We start from the raw sequence: 27,150 nt of genomic DNA on the forward strand, positions 1-27,150 counted from the left end.
AGCACATAACTCCCTTGTTATGCCATGTCCTTTTAAGACCATGTGCCTATTCTTAGTTGTCCCCCTATCTCTGACCAGCACAGTCCTCATCCCCCAAAGACTTAGTTCTTGTGTTAAACCTCCTCTGACTTCCTTAGGTAGTGTTATTTTTCCTTATTAGCGTTATTTCCTAGTCTTGAGGCACTGTCCCTTCCATTGGAATGTTGAGTTTCTTCCCTGGATCTAGTCCTATAACTTAGAATCATCAGACAGTTGTTGAAAAATAGGTCTTAGGGTCAAACTACTAGTCCAAACATCTTGGCAGTAGCAGAAGATTCTTCAGCTCCCTTGTAAGATGGCATATTTTTTATTTGATGAACTTGAATCCATGGCTGCCTGTTGTACATGTCACGTGGAAACAGAAGGTAACCATTCAAAGTTAATTTGAAGGTTTATAGGGCTTGCTGAAACTAGTTACAAAATATCACATAACATTTTTATAGTACTTTACAAAATTATTTCACTTGTATCATTTTATACTATACCTCTAGTAACCCTGTGATGGGGGTAGTCTTTATTATCCCTATTTTACTGGTAATTATAAAGCTACTTCTGACATTGAAGTCTACATTCAGGTTAAGACTCAGAGAGAAAACCTGTTCTTACACTGCATCGAGAAGTGGTTTGTCTCTTTGTAGTTAAATATACCCTATTTGGTTCTACAAAAGGGTGCCTTTGCTAAATAGTCACGTGCTAAAGATCTTGCCTTTACAAGGCTACCGTATCATCAAAGAAGAGGAGAGGAGTTTGCTGATTTATAGAATGACCTAGACCATGGTTAGAGACCTTCATTGACATTAATGGTGCATGCAATGCAACCTTTTAAAACTTTCTATTTTGCTTCAAAATATCTAGAATTTGTTAAGCCCTACTGTAGTAGTTACATTGGACCAGTTGATGAGTGAAGGGAGCCAGCACAAAACAGAATGAGCTGATTGTTGAGAGCAAAATAGTTTCACAGTAATTCTAGTGATTAAATTGTAAGGTACGTCACAACTTGCCATATTTTGAACTATGCAAAATTTGATTATAGAAAGATGAACCATAAGGGCATCTTTCTGTATTATATTATTTCCCATAAGGAAAATAATCTGTTAGATAATGACACATGACATCCAATTTTAGCCCCCTCGTACTTAGGAGAAGATAATCAAAGATGATTAAAAAGTTAAAAAATAAATTCTGTGGGCCTCCCCAGTGGCGCAGCAGTTGAGTGCTGGGTTGTGAAGCTGCCCGCAGCCTCTGCAGCGCCGGTTTGATCCCCGGCCACCGGGTGAGGGTCCCACATGGCGTGCAGACCTCTCCTGCCACCCATTGCTCCCTTCAGCAGTGTATGTTGTCAGTCTGCCTGTTCTGTTTCCTGCTCTGGCTCTGGTGAATTTTCTCACCCTCCCACGCTTCTGACTGTACCCAGTGCTTGTATAAATAAATAAATAAATCTTTAAAAATAAATAAATAAATTCTGTTATTTTAAGTTAAAAAAGAGAGAGATTTTAGCCTAGAGAAGGAAGAGTTATAGGACAGCTTTGATTGCTGTTTTCAAGTACAATAATAGTTTTTGCCAGGGGGACTTTTATTATTTTTCATGTATTTCAAAGATTTAAAAGCAAATGGGCTTAAACTGAAGGAGTAATTTTGTTTAGTTTTGTTTTCTAATTTTATTTTTATATTCCCCATACAATTGCAACCCCCTTATTTTGACCCCAATCCTTCCTTTCCCCCTCTCCCCGCCATAGTGTGTCTCTGTTTCATAGTTGTTTGTTGAATTTGATTTTTTCTTTCTTGTAGTTATTTTTTTTCCTGGTCCCTTATTTAGGTTTTCTAGATTCCTGCTATGAGTGAGACCATCCGGTATTTTTCTTCCTGGCTTATTTCGCTGAGCATGATCCCTTCCAGCTCCATCCATGTTGCTGCAAATTGCATGTGTTTATCTTTTTTGAATGCTGAGTAATATTCCATTGTGTATATGTACCACATCTTCTTGATCCAGTCATCTGTTTTTGGGCATTTGGGTTGTTTCCAAAGCTTAGCTATTGTAAATAGTGCTGCTATAAACATAGGGGTGCAGGTGCTCTTTGGATGAAGGAGTAATTTTGATAGTCAAAGTTGGGAAACATTTCAATGACTAGAGTACTGGAGGATCCAGCATAGCTTCACTCAAATATCTGGGTGCTCGTGTTTGTCTGGGAAACCCTGGTTCACTCTGTGAGGTTCGTCTCTGTCAATAGGATTCCTTTTACATGGTGTTTGACTTCTAAGAGGACCTTAATGAAAGTTACAGGGCCTGTTAAGGATAGGTCTGGGAGTCAAACATCACTTAGGCACCATTCTTTTGTTAGAGTAAGTCACAAGTATGTAGCCCACATTCAAGGGGAAGAGACATGGACCCCTCCACCTCTGGGAGGGTAAAGTGTTAGAGTCACACTGCAAAGGGGCATGCAGTATGATCGGAATTATAATTTGGGGAATAGTACTTTGGGAAACAATTTACCACACTAACCTTATAGATTTTAATGAGAGAATAATCAGTACATGTCTATTGAATGGGGAGTTTGAGCATATGAGTTACAAGAATAACTCTGTCAGCATCATCTGGTAGCTTTTTGTAAGTATAGACTCCTTAAGTGCCAAACATGTGAATCAGCATGGCCAAAGGGTGCTGGCATGTAAGAGACACTCTATGTCCTTTCAGGTAACTGTCAGTAAAAGGAGAATGGGGCTGGGGAAGGGAACAAGACAAATCCAGATAGGCATAATACTTGAAGGTAGCATATTTAAGATAGACCTGCTGGTCCCTGTGAAGGGTTCAGCTGACCCCTTTGCCTGGCACGTTCTACCCTCCCATTGTATAGAGGTCTCATTCAATCAGCACATTGTCTAAATTACTCACCTGTTTTTCCTCATAGTCTCTAGCATTTTTTCCTTCTTAGACATTTTTTTAGTTTATAATCAAACATTTGTATGATTATTTGATGTGTAATAGACAAATATATCTGCTTTGCTTTCCAGTATCTAACATAGTGCCTCATAAAAGGCACTAGGTAGGTATTTGTTGAATGAATAAGTGATTGATTGATTGCATGAATGGATATTTGAATTCAATTTTAAAGGGTGATTAGAATTTTGGAGCAAATGATGGGAAATTCAGAGTTCTGAAGTGGAAAGTGGATTGTTTTACTCACGTGGTTTCAGAAAATTGAAAAAAAAAAAAAACCCTTTTTGGGAGAAGGTGAAAGGTTTGATTTTGAGTGTACTTGGTATACTCAATTTGAGGTGTGGCCATCTAGCAGGCAGTTAGAAATGAGGTACTTAAACTGAAGGGTAAGGTCCAGTCCAGATATTTAGATTCGGAAGTTAACCTGATTATTCATTCAGCAAATACTTACTGAGTCTCTGCTTGCCTGACAATGGAGTTACAGGGAAAGGGAGCTGAAATTTGGCTGATAAGAAGCCAACTTGGAGGGGAGGGGAAACAACTGTGGAGAATGACCCATAACCACAAGTCTGCTAGGCCTGAGGCAATAAGTAATTTGTTATTTTTGAAGAACGGAAAGGAGACCACCAAGGGATCAGAGTGAAGTGAGAGGGAACAATATAAGGCAAAGTGGGGAGAGATGCGCACATCACATTGGGCCTTTGTGGGAAAAAAGCCTTGGTAGGTACAAAAGGGGATGATGGAAACCATCGAAACCTCAAAAACAGGAGATTAACAAGCAGTTTACCTTGATGACTTCATGGAGAATGGAGGTAGCAGATATAGGACCAATAAATAAGGAGGTGTTTGCTCTAGTTTTTGAGGATATAATAGCATATAGGGCGGGATATGGCAGTGAGCAAAGTGAATATGGGGTATTTGCAGGCTATATTTTAAAACCAATAGAATTCACTAGAGAAGGAATGGCGGAATGCTTAGTGCAGAGTCCCAGGACAATAGTTAAAGGGCAAAAGGAGGAGTGAGGAAAGGAACTGGGAGAAAGACAAATCCTTGAAGTCAAAGGACAGTTAAGCCATTGCAGTTGTATTGGGAGCTAAAGAAGAGGGAGCCTGGAAAAGAGACTGAAGCACCCACCTGGTAGGTCATCGTAAGAGGGCCTGCAGGGGAGGCCTTGAAGGTTGAGGACTTAGGAAGCCACCATGCATTTAACCATCGGGATATCCCTGGTCACTCTGGAGAAAGGGCTTTTAGTAGAGTGAAGTGAAGTGAATGATCAAGTGTGTGATGTGTGAGGAAATCAGAGTACCTACTACTCGCTTGGGAAAATTGTTAATGCAAGAGAAAGGGAGACCGAGCAGAGTTCACTTTGCACACACGTGCGCAGAGAAGCATGTCTGTGAAGATTAAAAAAAGAAACAAATTGTGATGGATTAATATTTACTGAGTGTCTACTCTGTCAGTAACTGTGCTAGGAATTATACCAAAACTGTTTATCCTTGTTTATCAACAGTTTGTCATAGTGTAATGACCTCCCAAATGAATTTCGAAGTTCAAGGACTATATAAGACCTTCCTTTGAAGTGTGGGAAGGAAATATTACAATTTAGTTTATGTATATTTTTAATCTTACCTTCCTACTCTGTTATATTTGAGAGCTCAGTATTCTTGTATAGTATTATCTAACTTGCTGTTAAATATAGATATATTGGAAATTGCTAGTTTCTCTTTTTTAGACTGATGGTCTGAGTTCTCTACTAGTCTAGTAAATGAGGGAGAGCTTTTGAGTTGGAAAGGAAAAAAGAGATAAAGAGGAAAGGAAATCAACTTGCCAAGTAGGCAGCACTCTGTTTTAAACCCCCTTGAGAACTTTGTGAAGTTATTTCCCCCATTTTGCAGATAAGAAACTGAGGACTAGAGATTTTAACTTGCCTGAGGGCACACATGGTTAAATAGTAGAACTGGAATTTAAAACTAGGTCTGTTTTACTAGAAAGCCTTATCACCTTATTCTTCCCTCCTCTTTCCTCTCGCCTCTCTCCATGCTTTATCATATTTTCCTGATTCTCACAGCAATTCCTAATTCTGTCTGCTTTGCAGTGGTCAACGCCTGGTTCATAACTAGTTTGCGCACCAGTGGGACTTGTTTCCCGTGCTCTTCCCATGGTGCCACCACCTCTCAAAAGAAACAGTTCAAGGGCCTCCCTGATGGCGCAAGGGGTTAAGCTTCAGCACTATGAAGCAGTCCGCAACTACTGCAGCACAAGTTCAATCCCCAGCCAGGGAGCTACCCACATGGCACAGCTACCCACGTGTTATATCCCGCTGCTCCCCTCAGCACTGTATTTCAGTCACTCTGCCTGTTCTGCTCCCCATTCTGTCTTGGTGAATCCCTTCACCCCCCGCACCTCTGGCCTGCACCCCAGCTCTTGTATGCATAAATAAATGAATCATTAAAAAAAAGAAAGAAACAGTTCAGGTAAAAGAGGTGAGGAGACTTCTAGCTTTTAGACAAAGAAGGAAGGGAGTGGAAAAGGGCATAGGGGCTGGAAGATAAAGTAGACAAAGTGGAAAACTGATGTTCCCCTTTTTTGCATTTATAGGTTTGCATTAATCACCTCATTTCTACTTTACAGATAAAAAGAATGAAGCTGAGGAAAGTTTAGCACCTGGCAGGGGTCACGCATGAAGAAGACTATGAGTTCTGACTCTAGGCATATTCCTTTGGAAAGTCGCTATGGAGACATCAAATAGAGATGAACAAAAGATTTCAGAGCACAGGGATGGCTTGTTCCCAGTTATATGTATTTGTCGTGAACCAAGTATATATCTTCGGACTTTTCTGTAATACCTGGTAGCTCTAATATGGAGAGTTTGGGAAGGGTAGCAGAAGAGGGGAAGAAAAACGTAGAGTAAGACGTCAGTAACACAGCAGAGGGCCCCAGAGTACAGGATGGCGGATTGCAATGGATTGTGTTGTTAAGGAAAGTAGTGTTTGAAGTTCTGTTTAAAGTATTTATTGTGATTCTATTTCGGTATATTGGGAGGTAGAGGGAGGACTATAAAAGTGGATGTGATGGGTTCTTTGGCTTCCAGAAGGTTAGAGAGGGGAAGATAAGTACTTCTCTGTAGCGCACTATCGAAGGGCGTGCACGGCGGGAAAGTGAAATATGGGAAGGAGTTGTACTAGTTGGCTTGTTGTAGCTGGAGAGTGGTGTTAGGTGCCGTCTGGCTTCTTAGGAAGACCTCTTGGAAGGTTTTGGTCACTCTTGTTTTTTCAGTCTGATTCTCAGGACACTCAAAGACTCATTTTTGTTGGTACCTGGAAATAATTGATTTTTTTGGAGACAGGACTGTGTTCAGACTCAAATGATTCTGTTCAGAATGGAATGCCAATTTATTATTTTAGAATGAAGTATTCCTTTCCTGTTACCAGGATTCTGGATTTTGCTGGGATTTTTTTTTTTTTTTTTTAATTTCAAGAAATCTAAAAAATGAAATCTAGTAATGTCATGCTTTCTTGGTGAGCATGGAATAATACAATAGATTAGTTTGGGGGGGAGAATAATAAAGCCAAAAAGGCTTAAGATTACAAAAAAAGATTATTACAAAATCTTTTTTAAAAAAATAACTAAGATTATTGATTGCTTACTATGAGACAAGTATTGTGCTAAGTCCCTTGTGTATGGTAGGACACTTACTTAATTTTTCAGTGGTTCTCTTGCAAGACAGGCACAATTTTCTTCAGTTTGCAAATGAGGAAAACAAAAGCTCTTTCTAAGCTGGTAAAAGTCTGGAGAGAGATTGAAGCGAAATCCCTATGACAAAGACGCCATGCCATCCTAACTGCTACTTTATGCTTTTCCCATTTAAACTTGGGACAACTTCCCAAGAAACTTGTCCCACTGCAGAGAAGATGGTATGTTGCCTCACTCCAGTGTGGGCCTCTCTGTTCTTTCTAGGTTTTTGGTGGTTTTTTTTTTGGTTTTTTGTTTTTTTTAGATTTTATTTATTTTTACGTAGAAGAACTGGGATACTGACCAGAGGTGCGGGGAGGGGCTGTTAGAGGATTCACCAGAGACAGAGTGAGGAGAACAAGCAGACTCACTGAAATGCACTGCTGAGGGGAGCAGTGGGCGAGACAGGAGTAGTGTGCTGCGCCATGTGGGCTATCTCCCTGGCCAGGGATCGAACTCTTGCTGCGGTGGCTGCCCATAGCTTCATAGTGATGAGACTTAACCCCTTGCACCACCAGAGAGGACCTCTTTCTAAATTTTCTTAAGTTTCTTTGTTGACCACATTCTGATCTTGTCCTTTTCTTGTTTAATTATATAAATAACATCACCCAAACCTTTTTGTCCTCTTGTTGTCTTGCCTTTGGTTGGGAAGGCCTTATGTCCCTTTGGAGGGACTTTACATATCTGTGCATACTGATTTTGTGTTGATTTTATTATGTTTACTTTGTTGGTCAATTTATGAGATTCAACCAGTGCTTGTTTGTCAGCCTTCCCCATCCCCAACCCCTTGCCCAGCCCTTCCTCTTCCACTGGATTTAGATTCAAATTCTGAGACTGGCTTTGGAAAACTTAGTCTAGCACCAGTCCAGCTGTCCAATTTGGCCATGGCTCTTTGGCTTTCTGGATCACTAGCTGTCCTTTCCCTCATGTCCACTCAAATGGGTTTATCCACTGTGCCTTATGTCCTTGATTTCCTACTTGGGTGTCCTTGTTCCTGTTGTGTTTAAAACTGTCTTTCTTCTTATGATGCCTCCTTGTCTGATCCTTCTCCAAGAGTAATCACCACCTCTTCCTGGGTTGCATAGAGAAGAGTCTCTTTTATGTCTCCTTTATGGCATAATATGCCTTCTGTATAATTCAATAGTTTGTGTCCATGTCTTTATCTCTTCTAGTAGACCGTAAGCTCACCAAGCATAGCATATCTGTCTGGTTGACCTTTGTAGCAGCATTCGATATCTCTTGGATGAATGGATGGATGGATAAGCAGAATTTCAATTTTAAGTTTCTGCACATTGATTTAGGTCCCCCTCCCCCTTTGCTTTTCTTCTTTCCCATTTCCTTTTCTATTAGCTTTGCTGTTTACCCTTGCACTGTCTCACCTAACTGTCTTCATCACTCCCTTCTTTTATCCAGATTTGCCTCATTCTTTCTCATTAGCAGTCATCATGTGGGAGTGCCACATGCTGCTGGTCAGATTTTCTCCATCCTTTTGAGATTCTGTTTTCTCTGGAAATCATATGACCAGCTTGGGAATCTGGTGGTGAACAAAAAGAGCATGTGTGAAAAATAATCCTTAAGATTTATTAGTATATATTGCTTTCAAGTGGGAAACTCCTTGATCCACCTTTTAAGGGGAAAGTCCTTAGGTGCTTGGGAGATAATGTCAAGGCATATATTTACACAGTTCGATATGAGATGTTAGTGGCATCTTATTTCACCGAAGAATAATGCAGGAAGCTACGGAAGCTTCCACTGTTAGTGTTGAATTCCAGAGTTTTTTGAAGCAGCTGGAAGAAACATTATAAATTATGTAGTTCAGCTCTCTTTTTTTCCAGATCAGAAAACAGACCCACGAAGGCTAAGTGATACGTCTATTAAAACTGGAATATTCATTGCCCTTTACTTTTTTTTTTTTTTAATGACATTTGTTTTATTTATTTATTTTTTTTAATAGACGCATGTTTTTGTTTTATTTATTTATTTGTTTGTTTGTTTGTTTTTTGTTTATACATGCACTGGGTACAGTCAGAACACAGGAGGGTGAGAGAATTCACCAGAGCCAGAGCAGGGAGCAGAGCAGGCAGAAGAATGGAAGTACACTGCTGAGGGGAGCAGCGGGCGGCAGGAGAGGTCTGCGCGCCATGTGGGACCCTCCTCCAGTGGCCAGGGAGCAGCCCGGGATCGAACAGGCACCGCAGAGGCTGCGGGCAGCTTCACAACCCAGCGCTCAACCACTGCGCCACCGGGGAGGCCCTGCCCTTTACTTTTAATACTGTATGTGGTCTGGGGAAATCTCTAGCTCTTTGAAAACAATGGAAGTTTCACCTGAAATGGAAACTTTGGGTCTCTGAAACTGAAAGAAAGCTTTTGCAGTGCTGAAAAGTAGCCTTTCATTGGTAGCAGGTTGGATTTGAGGACACTGTTCACTGGAAGGGCCCCTTTTAACTGTTGGTCGCTTGGGGTGTTCCCCTTCTGGGAGACTGCTCAGTAAGGTTTGGCTGAAAAAGGGCCAGTGTTTAATAATAAAACCATTTGCAGTTTTTTTGTGTGTTCTTTTTCCCACCCTGCATATTCCAAGTTTTGTTTCAGGCTTAATTTTTTTTACTCTCAGCAGTATTTATACTTTTTATTATTATTTACTCATAGAGCCTATATCAGTAGGAACCTGGGAAATCCAGAAAGCATCTTAGAGCCTCAGGATTAGTTTTTGATGTATCTTAGGTGGCTCTTTTACTATCTCATAGAATAATATATTTTATTATTACTAATATACAGTGTAGTGAACCAGTTGCCAATGGATATAGAATATAAAAGGTTACCTATTTGTGACTAGGGAGCAGCAGTATAGAGATCAGGCAGCTTAGAACAGGAAGTTGAGTGCAAACAGGATGTGCTTGTCTTTTCTGTGACTTGTGTGTTTGTGTTTTGAAACCTGGTGTGGTTATAGAGCTAGACTTCTGTAGTACTTGAGCTTGGTGGAAAAAGACTGTTTCTTGTTGAAAAGGAGCTAAAGCAGCCATTCCTTCATTGCCCTTGCCTTCTTACACAGGTGCACGTCTTTTCGGGATGAGGCCCTTCTTCAGGGCATGGTGTTTTTTTCCTTGCTTATACCATATTGCATCCACATGTTTTATAAAATGAGCCACCGAATGGTCTGTTTCTCTTGGTAGATGTGGGATTCAAACTGTGATTGGCTGTTTTTGTTGTTTTGTTTTGTTTTGTTTTGTTTTGTTTTTATTCGTCATAGCAATAGGAAACCTTAGCCTCTAGGTCACTAGCCTTTTAAATTACAGGTTCCTCATGTTGGGTTCCAGGATTTCTAGCATACCTTTTGAGTATTTCCTGAGGGTAGTAGTTTGCAAATTACCCCTGGACCTTTTTAGTCTTTGCATTGAAAATCTCCTTGAGTATTAGTGGGTGGATCTAATGCTCACTGCTCAACTCTTTTTACCCCCTAGGTGATTTCTGAAGAAGCGATTAAATAATTTGCTTGGGAGTCACTCAACTGGTAAACAATCTTAGCAATTTCTATTTTCTGATCCTTCTTCTATTCCTTACTGCTTCCTACTGTGAATTGTGTTCATAGGACAGGTTTGGGTGTAGAATAACAACTGTGGAGAATAATCTTGGGATCTTACTGGATTGTCGTAACCGCTTAAGTTATTCCAGAACAGTCCATTCTGATGGTCTCTAAACTGTAAACAGATGAATGGGGGCAGGTAAAATAAAGGCCTGGGTATTGTTTTTTGTGCATTCTATTCTATATCCCTGCCACAATCAAAAGAAGACTGTCATTCCATTTTGAAATTCAATGGGCAAATAGGTAAAGTAGCAGAACATCTCAACATCAGCTAGAACAGTACTACTTCCTGATACCAGTACAAGTATCTTTGCGTAAGTCTGCAGTGAATGGTGAATATGGGCCAGTTTGCACTTTGTTGTGGGATATGTGGGCAAAGTGTAAATCCTGAAACTGGGTTAAAGACAGGTGTACTTCACAAGGAGAAAGGATGGTGAGAATACAAAGGTTTCTTTGTGGCACTAGTGAACTAAAAATCTCCGTTTCTGCTTTTTGGTGTATATACTGGGCCTATCATATCCTGACAGGAGCAGAAAACATTTTAATATTTTTTTTTAAAGATTATTTATGCATACAAAAACTGGGATCCAGGCCAGAGGTACAGGGGGTGAGAGGATTCACCAGAGATAGAGTGGGGAACAGAACAGCTGCCTGACTGAAATACACTGCTGAGGGGAGCAGTGGGTGAGACAGGAGATGTCTGCTGCGCCATGTGGGTTAGCTGTCTGGCCGTCCGGGGATCGAACTCATGCTACAGAGGCTGCGGATGGCTTCATAGTGCTGTGCTTAACCCCTCGCGCCACCAGGGAGGCACAGAAAATATTTTAGAAAGCATAATTTTCAGACTGAGATCAAACATCCAACCAAGCGAAAGGTCCGTAGGTGAAGGGGGCACTTAATCTGTATTCATCCTGGGTTAATGACAATCCCATCTAAGGTGCGGTGCAAGCAGTTAGGAGCACCCATGCGAGCCAGGTGTTCTCTGAATTTGGTGGTTAGAGGAGTTGAAGAACTAAGGGAGAAAATCTAAACTGGCTGGAGTGTGGGAAAAGTGAGACTCTTTAGCAGTGGCGTAGAATTGGGAAGAAGTGTAACAGCGAGGGCTGCACAGATGATACACCACTCTTACCATCTCTAAGAGAAATTATTTGGGGATTGTTAAAATAAAAGCTGGTGGGAAGAGCCTGGGATCATTTAATTTTTGGAGGATCATTGGGAAACTAGTTTGGGCCTGATTAAAGCTATCAATTTTTTTTATTTTTATTTTTTTAAGGAAAGTAGATAGGGGATAGAGTGTCTCTTTAAAGAAACTTAAAAAATATTTATTTCTAGGCCTATATTTATTGGACACATTTTATGTGGTAGGCTCTGGAGAAATGCTTGGCGTGCATTAATTTAATTCTTTCAGTTAGCCTTTCAGCCGGTTCCATTGTTTTTGTGGAAAACAGGGATTAAATAACACTGGAATCTGGAGTCCTTGTCATCCCACACCACAGTACTTTTCACTGCAGTAACTTTTGTGGCGCCTACTTAGGCAAAGGTAAACTGCATAATTTTCATTCTAGATTGAATTCCTCTCCTGAGGGGCTAGCTACCTTTTTCCAGAGCATAGGTGTAGGTAAAGAAAATATCAGGCTTTTCTGCCCTTCCGCCATCAGGATAGATGATGGATCCTTGTCCTGAATGCATGCCTGATGGTGGGCACCTGGAATAGGGTGTGGGCATAGGTAGATGGGATTCAGCTGAGCTAAGACTGTGCTTTTAAGGGCGGCGTCACGGGGGGACGCGAGCAGCCCCAGCCAGCAGCAGCAGAACCTGAAGGAGAAGCCGACGCAGAAGCAGAGAACGCCAGAGAGCCCAGATAGAGTAAAGACTTGCTGGGGGGCTGGGAGGCCTGCCAGCCTCCCAGCCCCCCAGCCAGCACCCCTGCCTGCCATATGCCTGGTGAACCCCAATAAAAGACCTGCAAAACCACTGAGGACTCTGACTCCTCCTTTACCCGGTCTGCATGGGATCAGAAACCTGCACTGTGCCCCTTCCAGCCCTACAATTGGCGTAGTCGGCAGGATCCATGCAGACGGGTATTGGAGCCCTCCGAAGACCTGGAGGGACTAAGGAGAACAGACTTTGCCTGTGACGACGCTGGAGGCACCATGGCGGTATAGAAGATGGATACGTCCACGAGCTACAGGATGAGACCTGGCGTGAAGGAGACGCCCGAAAGGACCAGCCAACGACACCGGAAAGGACCAGCCAACGACACCGGATAGGACCAGCCAACGACACCGGAAAGGACCAGCCAATGACCCTGAGGCAGCAGGCCATTGCTGAAGCAGGGAGAGGCCAATGGACTGATAGACTGATGAACTGATGATTTTGGACTCACAATCCGCCAGAAGGCGGAGGACCTTAGCAGGTTATGTTTATTTTTGAGAATCTGGGGGTGGCCAGTGGGCCTAGATGGCCAAAAGCAGCCTGTGTATGCCCAGTGGCCAGGTGGAGGAGAAAAGCCAACTAAGGTGGCAAAGCTGGTACTGATGCTAAGTTGAGAAGCCCTAAAGCGGCTGATAAGCAGCCTGGTATGCTGAAGCCCTGTGAGTCTCGTAAAATCACCTATGGGTGATGCCCTGCTCATTCTTGAGTGAGGGTGAGGAGCTGAGGAGCCCGTCCTTGGGGGACGGGTGGGGAATGTGGCTTGGGGTGGAGCCCAAGCCAAATGCAAAGTTTGGATCCCCAACCCATGTGCTTGTGCAGTGGGTTGGCTTGAGAGCAGGGGTCTGTGAGTCGCATGGGTGGCCATGAAGGCCGAGTGTTGGAGCGACTGCAGACAGAAACCCTGAGGGTTGGCGATTACCCCCACAGAATAAAATTGCCAATCCCAGAGCTAGTGCATCCTGGGGGTGGATGCTGTGTGTGCCTTGTAGCCGAGACTACAGCCAGAGAAGGCCAGGAAGCCTGACGGCTCCTGGTGTGTTATAGCAGATGCCGTGTGTGATTTCCCCTCCCTCGTATGAGCAGTGCCTTCGGCAGCAGATTTGGTGGCTCATCTGCTGGTACCAATAATTGTCTTTTGCACTTGGTTGGTGCCCTGCCTGGACTTGTGTTCTGTTGTATTTTGTTATGTTGTATTTTGTTATTTGATGTATTTGCTTTTGTGGGCCATGGCTGCATTGTTTGTTTGCTTAGAAAATTGTGTATATATGTATAGACTGTATGGCAGAAAACCCTGAGGGGGTGGACTGTAGGGTAAAGAAAATATCAGGCTTTTCTGCCCTTCCGCCATCAGGATAGATGATGGATCCTTGTCCTGAATGCATGCCTGATGGTGGGCACCTGGAATAGGGTGTGGGCATAGGTAGATGGGATTCAGCTGAGCTAAGACTGTGCTTTTAAGGGCGGCGTCACGGGGGGACGCGAGCAGCCCCAGCCAGCAGCAGCAGAACCTGAAGGAGAAGCCGACGCAGAAGCAGAGAACGCCAGAGAGCCCAGATAGAGTAAAGACTTGCTGGGGGGCTGGGAGGCCTGCCAGCCTCCCAGCCCCCCAGCCAGCACCCCTGCCTGCCATATGCCTGGTGAACCCCAATAAAAGACCTGCAAAACCACTGAGGACTCTGACTCCTCCTTTACCCGTCTGCATGGGATCAGAAAACCTGCACTGTGCCCCTTCCAGCCCCTACAATAGGAGTATAAGAAACCCTCTGGAATCCTGAATGTGTTTTATCCTGATTACCCATTAGTCAGTCGCTGTGGTAATATCTCCTGAAAGCTGCTTCAATCAGAAGGTCCCAGAAAATCTTATCTGGTAAATCCTGTTTCTTGTGCAAGAATACAGGGGGATCAGAGTCTCTTCATTTTTGATGAGCTTTGTCATCAGATTTGCTGGAAGGACTGTGTGGTAATTAAACTGCAGGTCTCTTTATTCTGTTTTCAGCATTGTTAGACGAATTTACTCCGCACCGCTTGCCTTCCTGATTGACTCACCCTTTGGGGCAGAATGCCTGGGCTGAAATTAAATGTGTAGGTTTCTCTACTGCAGTGTTCAATCTGTCATCTCTCTTAACCGCCATACTCAGAAGCAGCCATTTTAATTGGTCAGACCCCCAGGGTGATATTTGGCACAATTCCATTGGTTAGAATTACTTTTCCTGAACTTCATAGCAGATGCTGAGGTCCCTCTGCAGATATTTGTCATAGACTAGTTGAAACCAGGGAGTTTCCAAGTACATTTTTAACTTGTGATTATTATGTATGCTTTTCAGTTGTTTACAACAGTTACCACTTCAGGAAAAAGTTAATTTATTACTAGGTGAAAGTGAAATCTCTCCCCTTTCCTCCTTAGTCATATTGTTATTTTAACAGTTTGTACTCCAAAACCTTCTGCTGTTCTCTCATGCCTTTTTGTCTCTTTGTCTGCTTAGGCTGTGCCACTTAGTAGCAGCACACAGCGCCCAGCTTAGACCTGGTGCATCTGGTAGACGGCTGTTACTTGATTACTAGTGTTTGCTTGTGATTTTACTTCTGTTTGTTGTTTTCGATTTTACTTGTGTTCTTTGCAGCTCTCACAAATCAAAACCACTGGGAGGGCATTGAAACCTGTGCCTTTGGACACAGGACAGGGACGGAAGTGATGATTTTAGTAATCCTCCAGACACTCCCTTCCTGATTTTCTGGTGCAGTTGTAACTGACAATTTTAACATGTTTCTGTTTCTAACCCGTCTATCTGTTACCATTCTTTTCTTATTTTTCAGGTACTCTTGGAACTTAAAAATTATCTTTAGTATGTTTGAAGTGGAGATGTTAATATTAGACCTTTCCTTAAAGGTGTTGCTGTGGTTATATGGGTTCAAAATCCTAAATTTGCTAATCACCTTGGAACCATGATTGTGGTTATTTTCAAACATGAGGTCTTTCCCCCCACCCCCTCAGCCCAGTTATCTTAGTTATCATTAGTGCTACTTCAGCAAATACTTAGTGATTGCATTTACCTGGCACTAAGACTGGGAATAAAGCTACAAGGTAGACTGTGGTTCTTGTTTCCTGTTTCACTTTCTACACCCTCACCACTGGAGAATAATACTTTAAAAATAATTATACAAATTGTTAGACAATTGGTTAGACACAGTGCTGCTAGAATGCTCCTTTCCTCAGAATGTCATCACTAGCCATACGAGGACCTTGTCTGGCTTTGTTCCTTTTGGAATCCTCAGCAACTAGAGAAGGGTGGGCAGAGAGGAGTGCTTAAAAGATAATCAGATGAATGAATTGAAACTATGGGGAGGTGTACAGATGCAAGAAGGACATAGAAAAGTCTTCCTTGAGGAAATGAGGAAGGTATGGTGGGAACAGAAGGTTCCTTAAGTCCAGATGAGCTTGGCATTTGAGGGACTGAAAGAATAGTACAGCTGGAGCTAAGAGCAAGGTCCTGAGCACTAGGATTGTTTCATTATCTATTTAATGGTTACGAGTGAAAACAATTAATAAGAGGGGGCTAATCAAACATTAGTTGTAGGTGAGACAAGTAAAACCTTCCTCAGCAGAAACAAAGGTGGGCAAAAATAGAAATGAATATGTGTAAGGCAGGACAGGACACAGTGCAGGTTTTCTGATCCCATGCAGACCGGGTAAAGGAGGAGTCAGAGTCCTCAGTGGTTTTGCAGGCTTTTATTGGGATTACCAGGTACATGGCAGGCAGGGGTGCTGGGGGGCCGGGAGGCTGGCAGTCCTCCCAGCTCCCAGCAAATCCGCACTCTCTCTGGGCTCTCTGGCGTTCTCTGCTTCTGCTTCTTTGCTTCTCTCTCAGCTTCTTTTTGGCTTCTGCTGGCGTCCCCGTGACGCCGCCCTTAAAAAGCACAGTCTTAGCCCAGGTGAATCTCACCTACCTATGCCCACACCCTCCTATATAATTAAAATTCTGGATTCCCAGAGCCAGTTTTTCTGTCTACTCTATCTTTTATAAGGTGCTCAAGTATTGAGTTGATAGTTACCCCTTTTGGAGGCCCTTAGAAGGAAGTAGAACTAGTGTTAAAAACTTTCTCCCTGCTCGCTGCATTAGGTGATTTCCATTGTCTTCTACTGTCAGCCCATTAACCTTGCTCTCCTGGAGCACTTGAATTGCCAGTGAGAAGGGTAGGGAGCATGGGTGGTGAAAGTGGCCCTCTCTTTCTGCAGGGCCATACATTAATCAAAGAATTTGAATTTGAACACCCTCTAGCTGTGTGGATGCCGGCTCAGTTGCCCAATCCTCTGTGCCAGCCTCTTCAGGTACAAAATGAGCTTTTCAGTTTTGATTTTTATAAATGAGACTGTAGATACAAACATAACAACTCACTTGGTACATGTTCAGTGTTTTATAGTTTTTTAGTTTTTCCTTAATAACATTTTCGTCATCTGAGAAGAAACATCAACACCCTGAGTTTGACTTACTCCTCCAGTTTCTCCCTTGTCTACCCTCTAAAATAATAGCACAAGAGAGTTCTCTCTCTCACCTAAAGCTTTGGATTAGAGATGTGAGCCCCAGTGTCTTTGAAGTCTTTGACAATCTCACTGTGAATAGAGGGACTGCAAGCTGGTTTAGAGAGGCAAATATTTAATCCTCATTAACCCTGTGACTTATTATACCATCTACCATTTACTGCTGTCTGCTATTCATGTAACATTGAAAAACCTGGTCCAGGGATGTGCCCTGTTTACACTGAACTGGGCCACTGTGTTCAGCCTGTGAGATGTTAGGTAAATTTGTTCCTGTCATGCTGAAGTTCAGAGAGGCAGCTTTTTCAAGATCATTCCACTGCTCAGTGTTAGAACCAGGTTTTAAGGTCACGTGTAACTGAGCCAGCAACCAAAATAAAATGTATTCAGGAACTTTTTGTTTGTTTGCTTTACTGTTCTGTTTTCAAAAACCTTAGCCCTAAAATAAAATTTTTATCTAGGAAATACGCATTATTCATTACTCACATTCAAAGGGAAGCCTTAGAGGATGGAAAATGTGTATTAGGATGTAATGCCTTTGGAAACGCTTTGCCCCACTGGTGAAACATCCCTTATGTCCAGCCCTGTACACCCTTCAGCAGGGCTCTTGATCTAGTCAGTCCTTGAGTTCTGAAGTTCCACAATATATTCATCTCCTTGGTCACTTAGGTATTCTGAATTCTTTATTCTAAAATATCTCAAATACTATGCAGAGAAGGTGCTTCATTGTCCCACACCCAGCAAGTGAGACCAGCCAGTAACATGGTTTACTCTGCAGGTTGCTTACTTAAAAATGCAACAGTTACCCTATTTTATGCTCATTGTGTTTTCACCAGCATTTTAAATCACTCCCAGCCAGGGTGGATGCCTCAGACAGGTTTACTGGAAATTTTCACTTGCAACTCTGAGGTTCTGTTTTAAATTAAACCGTTTCAAGGGAGTTCAATTTTTTTCCCCAGACCAGCTTATTTTTTTAAGTAAGCAGCCTTCTAAGTTGAGAGATGATTTTAAATTTCAGGTGAGTTCTCAAGATAATGATGATTCTTTAGTGTGTGGGTGAACTCCCACCCAATCCTATTCTTTGGGTAAGAAGGAACTGAAGCTTGGGTGACTAGAGGAGATGGGAGGAAGGCTGTGCAGGGAGTGGGGCAGGGAGTGTGGGGGGTGCACAGACAAACATTGGATTTTGCAGCCAGGTGTTACATTGAACATTAAACTGTTGCCATTTTAGAATTGTACCTTTAACGATAATTTATTTTAATGTGCTATTTATCAGGCACTTACTATAAATTGGGCAGTCTGTTGTTTCTCATCCCTACAATTACTCCAACAAGGGAGTAATTATCCTTTTTATACAGGCCAGGAAGCAGACTCAAAAGTTTAAGTGACCTGTCCAAGGTTAGCTCCCTTTGTTTTTTTTTTTTTTTTTTAATTTTCTAGAGGCATGTCTTATTTATTTATTTATTTATTATTTTGTTTGTTTGTTTGGTTTATACATGCACTGGGTACAGTCAGAAGCATGGGAGGGTGAGAGAATTCACCAGAGCCAGAGCGGGGAGCAGAGCAGGCAGAAGGACCGAAGTACACTGCTGAGGGGAGCAGCGGGCGGCAGGAGAGGTCTGCGCGCCATGTGGGACCCTCCTCCGGTGGCCGGGGAGCAGGCGGGGATCGAACCGGCTGCAGAGGCTGCAGTCAGCTTCGCAACCCAGCGCTCAACCGCTGCGCCACTGGGGAGGCCCCAGCTCCCTTTGTTTTTGATAAAGGACTTTTACATCATCAATTTATATCTCTAGATATATATCTTTATATCTCTTTATATCTCTAAACGTTTATATAGATAAAACGTTTTGCGTCCTAAGGAAAGGGAAGTAACTGTGTTTGCTTTATTGATAAAATACAGGGTGTTCTTCTGACCTCAGTTTGTTCATTCCATAAATTATTTGAGTGCCTATTGTGAGGTGGTACTTTGCTGGGCAAGCAGATAAAAAAGTAAAGACAGTGAGGTGCCTCTCCTTGGAGTTTACAGTCTATGGTAGATAGCCAGTAAAGAAATATAATTATAGATTATGCTGGTTCTCATGTAGGAAACCAAAAGTGATGTGTGTCTGTTTGTGTGATGGGAAGGGTGGCAGGGGGCGGCGACTCCTAAATAGGTGAGGTTTGGGTTGAGACCTGAGGATGAGAGGGAGCAATAACTGCATAGGGACCCTGAGGTGGGAAGCCTCTTGGTGTGCTTGAAGTGTACAGTGAGTGGTGAGAACAGTGGCATGGCATGAATTGAAGGCAGGGACTGGTGGCACATGCAAGGTCTTTAATCACATAAGGAGTTGGAATTTTAATTCTAGAAGGCAACTGGAATCCATTAAAGGCATTTAAGTGTATATATTGGGAGTAGAGGAAAGTAGATGATACCTTGTGGGGGAAAAAAAAAACCTGAGAGAGAAAGGAACTGAAGCTGAGAAGCTAGTTAGAAGGCTGTTCATTTGTCCAAAAAGCCTTTCTAGACTCTGAAAATATGGTCGATCACAGAGTCACTGCCCTTGTGGAGTTCTTATTCTAATTAGAAAAGGCACTTAACAAAAGATATCAGCTAATAATTAGGGTTATGCGTGAAATTACAAAGTGACATTTAAATTGAGGGATGAATGACAAGAAAGGAGCTAAGCATGTGAAGTTTGGGGAGTCCAGGCAGAAAGAATACACAGCAAATTCAAAGGGCCTGAGGAGGGAAGTATGAGTAATAGATGAATGAGGGCAGTTAGACCTCTGTGTGGGCAGAGAAGATGAATATAGGAAGGTGTTACTCTTCAGCTTAAGAATTGTATTTAAGTCACCCAACTGGGGTCTTCTCAGGGGAGGTAGAGAGGATGGAGAAGACAAAGGGCAGCAAGAGACAGTCAAAGCACTCCTAACATTTAAGAACAGAGGGAAGAGGAAGAACTAGCAAAGAGGCTTTGAGGGAGCGGAAAACCAAGGGTACAGAGTTCTGGAAGCAAAGAAATGATTAGAGGGGCTGTGCAGCTGCGGGAACAAATAAGTTACCCCAAATTGAGAAGGTAATTGAGTCCAAAGAACAAAGCAGAGACACCCATTAATCACATTTGAAGTTTATTAAGGGCAACTTCCATATAGGGGGTCCTTGGTCCAGAGCCCCAAATGGATAGGGCTTCAGGTGGAAACAGGATGTACACCAGCCCCCACACAGAGGCCATCTTATACCCTTCTTAGTATGTGTGATTATTCTGGTGTGAGACTAATGATGCCAGATGCCGGGGGTGGGGTGGGGAGACATGCCATGTGCATCTTTGTTCTAAGATTAATAGAGTCACATGTAGATCACGAGTACGGGTTAATACACATGAAAGAAACTCTGGGGAAATTGGCTGTCCTCCCAGGGTAGAGCAATTATTGGTCACAGGCCCAAGATGGTGTTGATACAAGATGGAGTCATTCCAGTTTTTGTGTGTAGGGGAAAGGGTTTCAAAGAGGAGAGAAGGGTCAGTGGTATCTGTACTGCTGGGAGGTTGAGTAAGGTGAAGCTAGAGGAGTGTCAGTTGGACCTGGCCGCTTGGAATTTCTTGATGACTTTGAAAAGAATTGATGGAGTGGAGTGGTCAAACTAGACTGGAGAAGGTTGAAGAGTGAATTAGAGGTTGAGGGAGTCCAGTATTTGGAGAAATTATGATGTAATGGAAAGAAGATAAAAGGACGTGGGCTCAAAATGGGTATTTTGGTGTTGTTTTTCTAAAAATTAAAAGTATCTTACTAGATACAACTCCCATATAAGCTTTTTTTTAAGGTTAAAAAAAAAAAAAAAAACAATTAGCACCCTACATTGTGTTTTGACTCACTGCTTTTCCTGGGAGTTAGTTAATCAGCAAATGGTGGCAGGATGCTGGGCAACAGGACAAACCGTAGAACACCTCACAAATTTGTATCATCCTTGCACAGGGGCCACGCTAGTCTTTTTTTTGTTCCAATTTTTAAAATATGTGCTGCCAAAGCTAACACTCATGTGAACTTTTTTTTTTTTTTAAAGATTTTTATTTATTTATTTTTAAAGATTTATTTATTTATACAAAAATTGGGGTACAGGCCAGATTCAAGGGAGGGTGAGAGGATTCACCAGAGACAAAGTGGGGAGCCGAACAGGCAGACTGATGAAATACACTGCTGAGGGGAGCAGTGGGCTCGACAGGAGAGGTCTGCTGCGCCATGTGGGAGCCTCGCACGCTGGCCAGGAATGAACCAGCGCTGCAGAGGCTGCAGACAGCTTCACAGCACTGTGCTCAACTGCCTGCGCCACCAGGGGAGGCCCCACATGAACTTTTAATAACCAGAGAAGTATACAGATTTTAAGTGTACGGTTTGGTGAGTTTTCATAAAGTAAATATAGCCTTCCATCTACTGGCCTACCCCTTAGGGAAACCACTACCCTGATTTCTAATACCATAAATCGGTTTGCCAGTGTTTGAGTTTTATATAATTCTGACCATTTAGTACATATTGGTACCTGTCTTTCAGACTGTATTTATAAGATTCATCTGTCCTTTTTCATGTAGCGTAATTTGTTTATTCTCGTTGCTGTTGCAACATACTGTAATTTACTTCTCCATTGCATTGATGGACACTTGGATCATTTCTAGTTTGACTCTGACAGTAGTATGGCTAAGAATGTTACTGTATACTTCTTAGGGGGAATGTATTTCTGTTGTATGTGCCTAGAAGTGGAATTGCAAAACTAAGGGGTATGCGTGTGTATGTGTATTTTCAAAGTGGTTGTACCAATTTACACTCTGGCAATGTTGGAGTTACTCTGTCTCCTCAGCAACACTATCTAGCCTTTGTCTTTCATTTTAGCCATCCAGTGAGTGCTGGGCAGTAAAACACTGTGGTTGTAATTTGTATTTACCTTATGACAAGGGAAACTTTTAAAATCTGGTTGACTCTGAAGTATACCTGTGTGCTAATGAGAGTGTCATTGGAGATGAAAGTTTCAGGGGATGTGGGCTGCAGAGTAGACAGATTTTTTTTTTTTTTAAAGAATCGGGAACTCTCCTTAGAGCCTATGAGTATAGGCTTCAGGGATTAAGCAATCTAGCTTTAAATCCTGGGTTTGCTACCCTCTAGCTCTGGCCTTTAGCAAGTTACTTCTGAACCCTGGTTTTCTCCCCTAAGAACAGGGAGAATTAATCTATCTTGCCAGAATTGTGAGGATCATTGCAATAACACTAAGTAGTACCTAAAAATCATTCTTCCAATGGAGAATGACCACTTTCTCCTTTACATCTTAAAATATGTAATTACTTATCAATTATTTCAAAGAGGCATAGCTAAGTGATATTGATAGACATTTTCACAGCATTACCTTCCATAGCTATTGCAGTTGTACTTTAATTGCTTTTTAAGGATAATATATAAGATGAAACAAAGCCCATTGTGTATTAGTGATCAATAATGTAGGGTACTTTGCTTTATGCACTTACAGCATACATGCTTTTAACAATTCCAGGAATACAGTAGTCGCAGTAAGCAAACTATCCCTCAATACACTGGAGGTGATTCTGTAAGCCTTGACATCTAGCAATTTGTGATTTATCGGTTCTTTCAGAACTGGGGCATTGTAACCGGGTATTTTTAAAGGATTTTTGTAAAGTCTATAGAGCGGGCATAGGTTTATTACTTCCAGGATGTTGCGCCTGTGCTGTTGTTGCTACAGTAGTCAGCCCACAGAGTTGCTTCAGTGAAAACATATTGGATGGGAGGCTTGGGATTGACATTGCCACCTTAGTTTTTGATGGTTAGCAGTTAGCAAGGTGGTTTTGGAGTTGCACTGCAAAGTGCATCTAGTTTTAGTGGGACCTGGACATTCTGACCCTTCTACAGTGTGAGACCACTACCACCCTTCCCTGGATGGAAAGCCCATGACAAACTTTGATCTGCTTAAAAGTATTTGTCTTGGGCAAATGAACAAGTGGAGAAGTGATTGTTTTTTAAAAAATTGCTTAGGATTCTTGGACTTAATAGGGGAGAAATCACATTATCTCCTCTCTTGCCTCTCTGACTGTACTCAGCCTGCTGGGCTAGGCACTCACCTTACTCTAATGTTCCTGCTCAGCAGAGCTCAGTCTCCCAAGATGTACCAGCTAATAGAATTCCATGTGCTAGCTAGCCATTCTTGCCTCATTACTAAGGGACTAGTAAATTATCTTGCTCATTTCAGCCAGCCCTATATCTCCCATCATTCTCCCCTCTAGGCAGAATGGAAGAAGAGAGCCTGGCAGGTTTCATACAAACAGTAAGAGAGCAGTCAAAGACTGTTTGAGAACTAAGTTGCCAAATCCATCTTTTCTGAAGAGGGTGAAGGAATTTTCAAGCCCTCAGTGAAGATTTGTCAATGATTTTCTTTCAAGATCAGAAAGAGATTTGTAGATCAGTGAAGGTACTCAAAGGAGTAACCTTAGGGAGACATGTTACACCCACAGTTCGTTCTACTTTCAACCCCCTAGTAAAGTAATCAGATGCCATGTGTGCATGTTTACATATCTGAGGGATGAAAAAAATATTTCCAAGAGAAAAGTGTTTCGTTTGTATGGCAGTGTTAAAATTACAAATTCTTTCATTTTATTCCCTGAAATAATCCCAAGTATAGTTGTTATTTAGGCTTAGAATGTTCCATTTTGTTAAGAGTGTGGTTTTACTGAAATGCTTCTTTTTGGTACTTAAATATATGTCAGAAAGAATAAAAGCTCAGTTTGCTGATTTTGCTGAAGCTGTTCTGTGAAACTGAGCAGGACTTGGGCATTGTAGCACCAGGGACTCTTTCCATCTGTTTTTACATAACTCCTTCCCCACATAAGCACATCTTCAGGATAAGACTCCATTCTCCACCAAAACCTGGGGCCCATGAAATAACAGAATGGCAGTTTTCAAATCTACTCCCAGAGCCAAGTCCTTGTACGGGTAGGTAATTGCCTCTAAAAGAAAAGCCAGCAGTTTTTCTTTCAGAGCTGTTCAGAGCAGGCAGTTAAAATTAGAAAGCAAGTTGAGAAAATGAAAACAGTGTTGAGAAAGGTAGGTTCTCTGGACACCTAGCAAAGAAAGATCTTGTACCAGGATGGCCAAACTGAGCAGTGGTGCCTTACTAGCCCCAAAATCCCCTGTGGGCAAGGTCCTGATCCAAATCACTTTAGTACGCCCGTGCCCATCTCCTGCTTTCTAAGTGCTCTTAAATCGCTAATCACTTCAATCACTGAGTGCTAATAAATTTATACAGTATACCGCTGGCCAGTTTCTCTCTACTGATTGTGTCTTACTAAAGGGGTCTGTCCATCATGTGGCAAAGTTCTTTCTTACCTGTTAGAGGAAAATTACAACATGTAAAATTGTAACATGTAAAAAATTGCAACTCGCAGACTTCTTATGAAAGAAAAGTTTTCGTCTTGTAGTTAAATATATCTCCCCTTATTTCATTCTTTCACTTTTCTCTGCTATAAGTTTATATAGTGCTGGAAACTTTTGATTACATGTCTTCCACTTGGTACCACTCTCTGGTGAAAAAGGTAACCTTCTTCCCGCCCAGGAGTAGTTCAACTACTAACCTGTCACATGACCACTTTTTTTTCCCTACTCCTGCCTCTTACGCCCATCATTTTTTGCCACCTTCCCTTTCTCTATAATCTCAGTCTTTGGGGGTTTCCTCTCCAGCCTAATAAATATGTTCATTTATCTTAGTGACTCTGGATCCTCTTCAGCTACTGCCTTCTCTTTCCATTAGTCAGAAGCCTCTCTCCTGGTCTTGGCTCACACCCTCACCTCACCTGTGCCTGATGTCTACACACCAGCCTCCAGATATCTTCCCTGCCCAGTCATTTGGCTCTCCCCTTCTCTGCTCACAGTCAAAAGTTTGTTGAAAGAATAATGCTCATATCCTTCCTTGGATTCTTTCAAATCCTCATTCATTCACTTGCTAGTCTGTGGTTATCAGTCAGCTTGTCTTCCTAAACTGTTCAGACAAAGAGCATACACACATTTTCCAAAAACTGGGTGTTTGGCTTCCTTGTTGAATCTACTCTCTGGATCGCTGGACAGCCTTGATGATTTCCTTTTGAAACTCAAAATACTCTTCAGGTTCTCCCACCTCTGAGCATTCTTCCTTCTGCTGCTGCTGGCTGGCTTTCCTCTGCTTGCCCTTCAGACCAGGGGTTTTCAGGGTTCCCCCCAGGCATTCTATCTCTTCTCTTCTGATCCAGACTGTCTAATCAGTCTTCTGGCTCTACATACTTCCAGAAGGCTGAGGGTTTTCAAACTCTTATCTTCAACTGATAACCACCCGTCCCCCCGCCCCCAACCTTGTACTGTATATTCATCGTTATGTCCCACGGGTTCAAGACTCATGTTCTTAACCTCCCCGACCCCCATACCTCCTCCTGAAGCCTTTATCCTAGCTTAAAGATCACACTCTCTTTCCTATTGTGTAATTCAGAGACCCTGGGATTTTTCCAAGACTGTTTTCTCTTCTCCTTCCCCAACCTCTTTGGCCAATTAACAATCTTGCCAGTACTGTCAAAGATCTATGACATTTCTCTTAGGCTCAGGCCTCATGTTTGCCTCTTGACTAATTGAAAGTGCCTTTGTTAAAAGATGTTAAGCTGGGAGGAACTAAGAAGCCAACTGGCTTCTTCAGAGGAAAAGAGAGAGGTCCAGCAGGGGGAAGCAACAGCCTGGTCCACAAGGCTCCAGCCCGAGGCCTTTGTAGCTTCCTGTGACAGAATTCACTCACTTCAGTGGGTGTGTCTGAGTAACACCTGTGTTCCCTCTCCTGGGACCTCCCCCACGGGAACTGGAACCACCACAGTCACTGCCGTGCCCGGCAGGTAGGTGGCGGTGCTCAACAGGACCACTGGATGAATGAATCACACAGTATTTAGATCTTAACTAACCACTTACTTGTTCCATTGCCTACACACCAAGAACATTTCCCTCTGACTCACTATTACTTGTCTGAAGACTCAAGTTCCCAGAAGACAGGGACCTAATCTGCCTTACTTGCATTTAATAGTTCACATGGATTAATAAAGCAAAGAACCACTAAATAAAAGAGTTTCTTTGTTGGCAAGGTTATTTATTGGCCACAACAGTGGAGCAGGAGCCCTCCGAAAGAGGAATTTTATAATTCTTTGCATCTTCTGTTGACAGAAGCATCTGACTTACACAAAGAACGTAGAATCTGGAATCAAAAGACCCGGGTCCCAAGTCCTGCTCTATAACTTATAAACTGTGTGTTGCTGACCTCTAACAAGTCATACCCTTCCTGTACTTCATTTTTCTCATCTGGATATTCTCCAGGCTATGAAGCACTAAATGAACATAGTGGCAGCTACCAGCATTGTAACAGTGCTTTAGTTACAATTTCTCGGGGAAGGCACAGGTAAAATGTAAGGAATTTCACCACAATTATTATTTGGCTTTCTGGCCTTGACCCCAAAAGAGGTAAATAGCTCTTTCACAGAATTAGCAGGATTTGTCAAATAACTGTATGAAGTGGGAGGAGGGAGGAGGACTTGACCAGTCCTGAGACAGAATTATGAGTAATTCACTAACTCCTGTCAAAACCTGTACTCATTCATGCATCCAACCTTTATGGAAGCCATGTCTTGCTGTTGCCAGTGCCAGGTGAATGGGTACATACCCCCAAGAAGGGGTTGATGGTCTAGGAGGGGAACTAGAAATGTAAAACCAGAAATTGAAATTTTAGGATAATCAGTGTGTGTTAATATGCTTGTACAGTGTGTGGGGGTTACAAAGATGGAAGTGATCAGCTCCTTAGAGGTAGAGGAGTAAGCGTAAGATTTTCCAAATGAGATTGCCACACATATGCTGATGTGAGGATACTTTGGAATTTACCAGAAAGCCAAGAATAAAGGAAATTTTCAAGAAAAAACAAACAGCATGCACCATTACATTAAAGAAACTACAAAATGGGGCCTCCCTGGTGGCGCAGCGGTTGAGCGCTGGGTTGCGAAGCTGCCCGCAGCCTCTGCAGCGTCGGTTCAATCCCAGGCTGCTCCCCAGCCACCGGAGGAGGGTCCCACATGGCGCACAGACCTCTCCTGCTGCCTGCTGCTCCCCTCAGCAGTGTACTTCGGTCCTTCTGCCTGCTCTGCTCCCCTCTCTGGCTCTGGTGAATTCTCTCATCCTCCTGTGCCTCTGACTGTGCCCAGTGCTTGCATAAATAAATAAATAAATAAATAAATAAATAAATAAATATTTGAAAAAAAGAAACTACAAAATGTTTGGATGGAACAAGAGTAAGGGCTAGGGATGGGTGAGGGTACAGCAAATAAAGAAGCAGCCATTAAAAACCTTGTACTGCATGGGAAGGAGTCTGGACAT

The 27,150-nt window shown here is 42.5% G+C and overlaps 1 protein-coding gene and 1 non-coding gene across 5 annotated transcripts in view; one reads left to right on the top strand and one right to left on the bottom strand.

Annotated features, from left to right (window-relative positions):
• The window catches only part of RFFL (ring finger and FYVE like domain containing E3 ubiquitin protein ligase), a 78,860-nt gene that overhangs the window by 31,505 nt on the left and 20,205 nt on the right, over window positions 1–27,150 (top strand). Inside the window, exon 1 of one of the 4 annotated variants that reach the window (XM_037494625.2) lies at window positions 17,444–17,773. The exons of the other annotated variants lie outside the window; for them this stretch is intronic. The gene's annotated coding sequence lies outside the window, so the exon portion shown is untranslated. Of the gene's footprint in view, window positions 1–17,443; window positions 17,774–27,150 lie in introns of those variants that run through there. 4 annotated transcript variants of the gene reach the window in all.
• LOC119233116 (U6 spliceosomal RNA) lies at window positions 20,664–20,766 on the bottom strand. The gene has a single exon (XR_005122271.1). It is a non-coding gene; the product is annotated as a U6 spliceosomal RNA (small nuclear RNA).

Source organism: Talpa occidentalis, unplaced genomic scaffold (genome assembly GCF_014898055.3).
Source record: "Talpa occidentalis isolate TD23 unplaced genomic scaffold, MPIMG_talOcc4v2.1 talOcc4.7, whole genome shotgun sequence".
NCBI classification, from domain to species: Eukaryota; Metazoa; Chordata; class Mammalia; order Eulipotyphla; family Talpidae; genus Talpa; species Talpa occidentalis.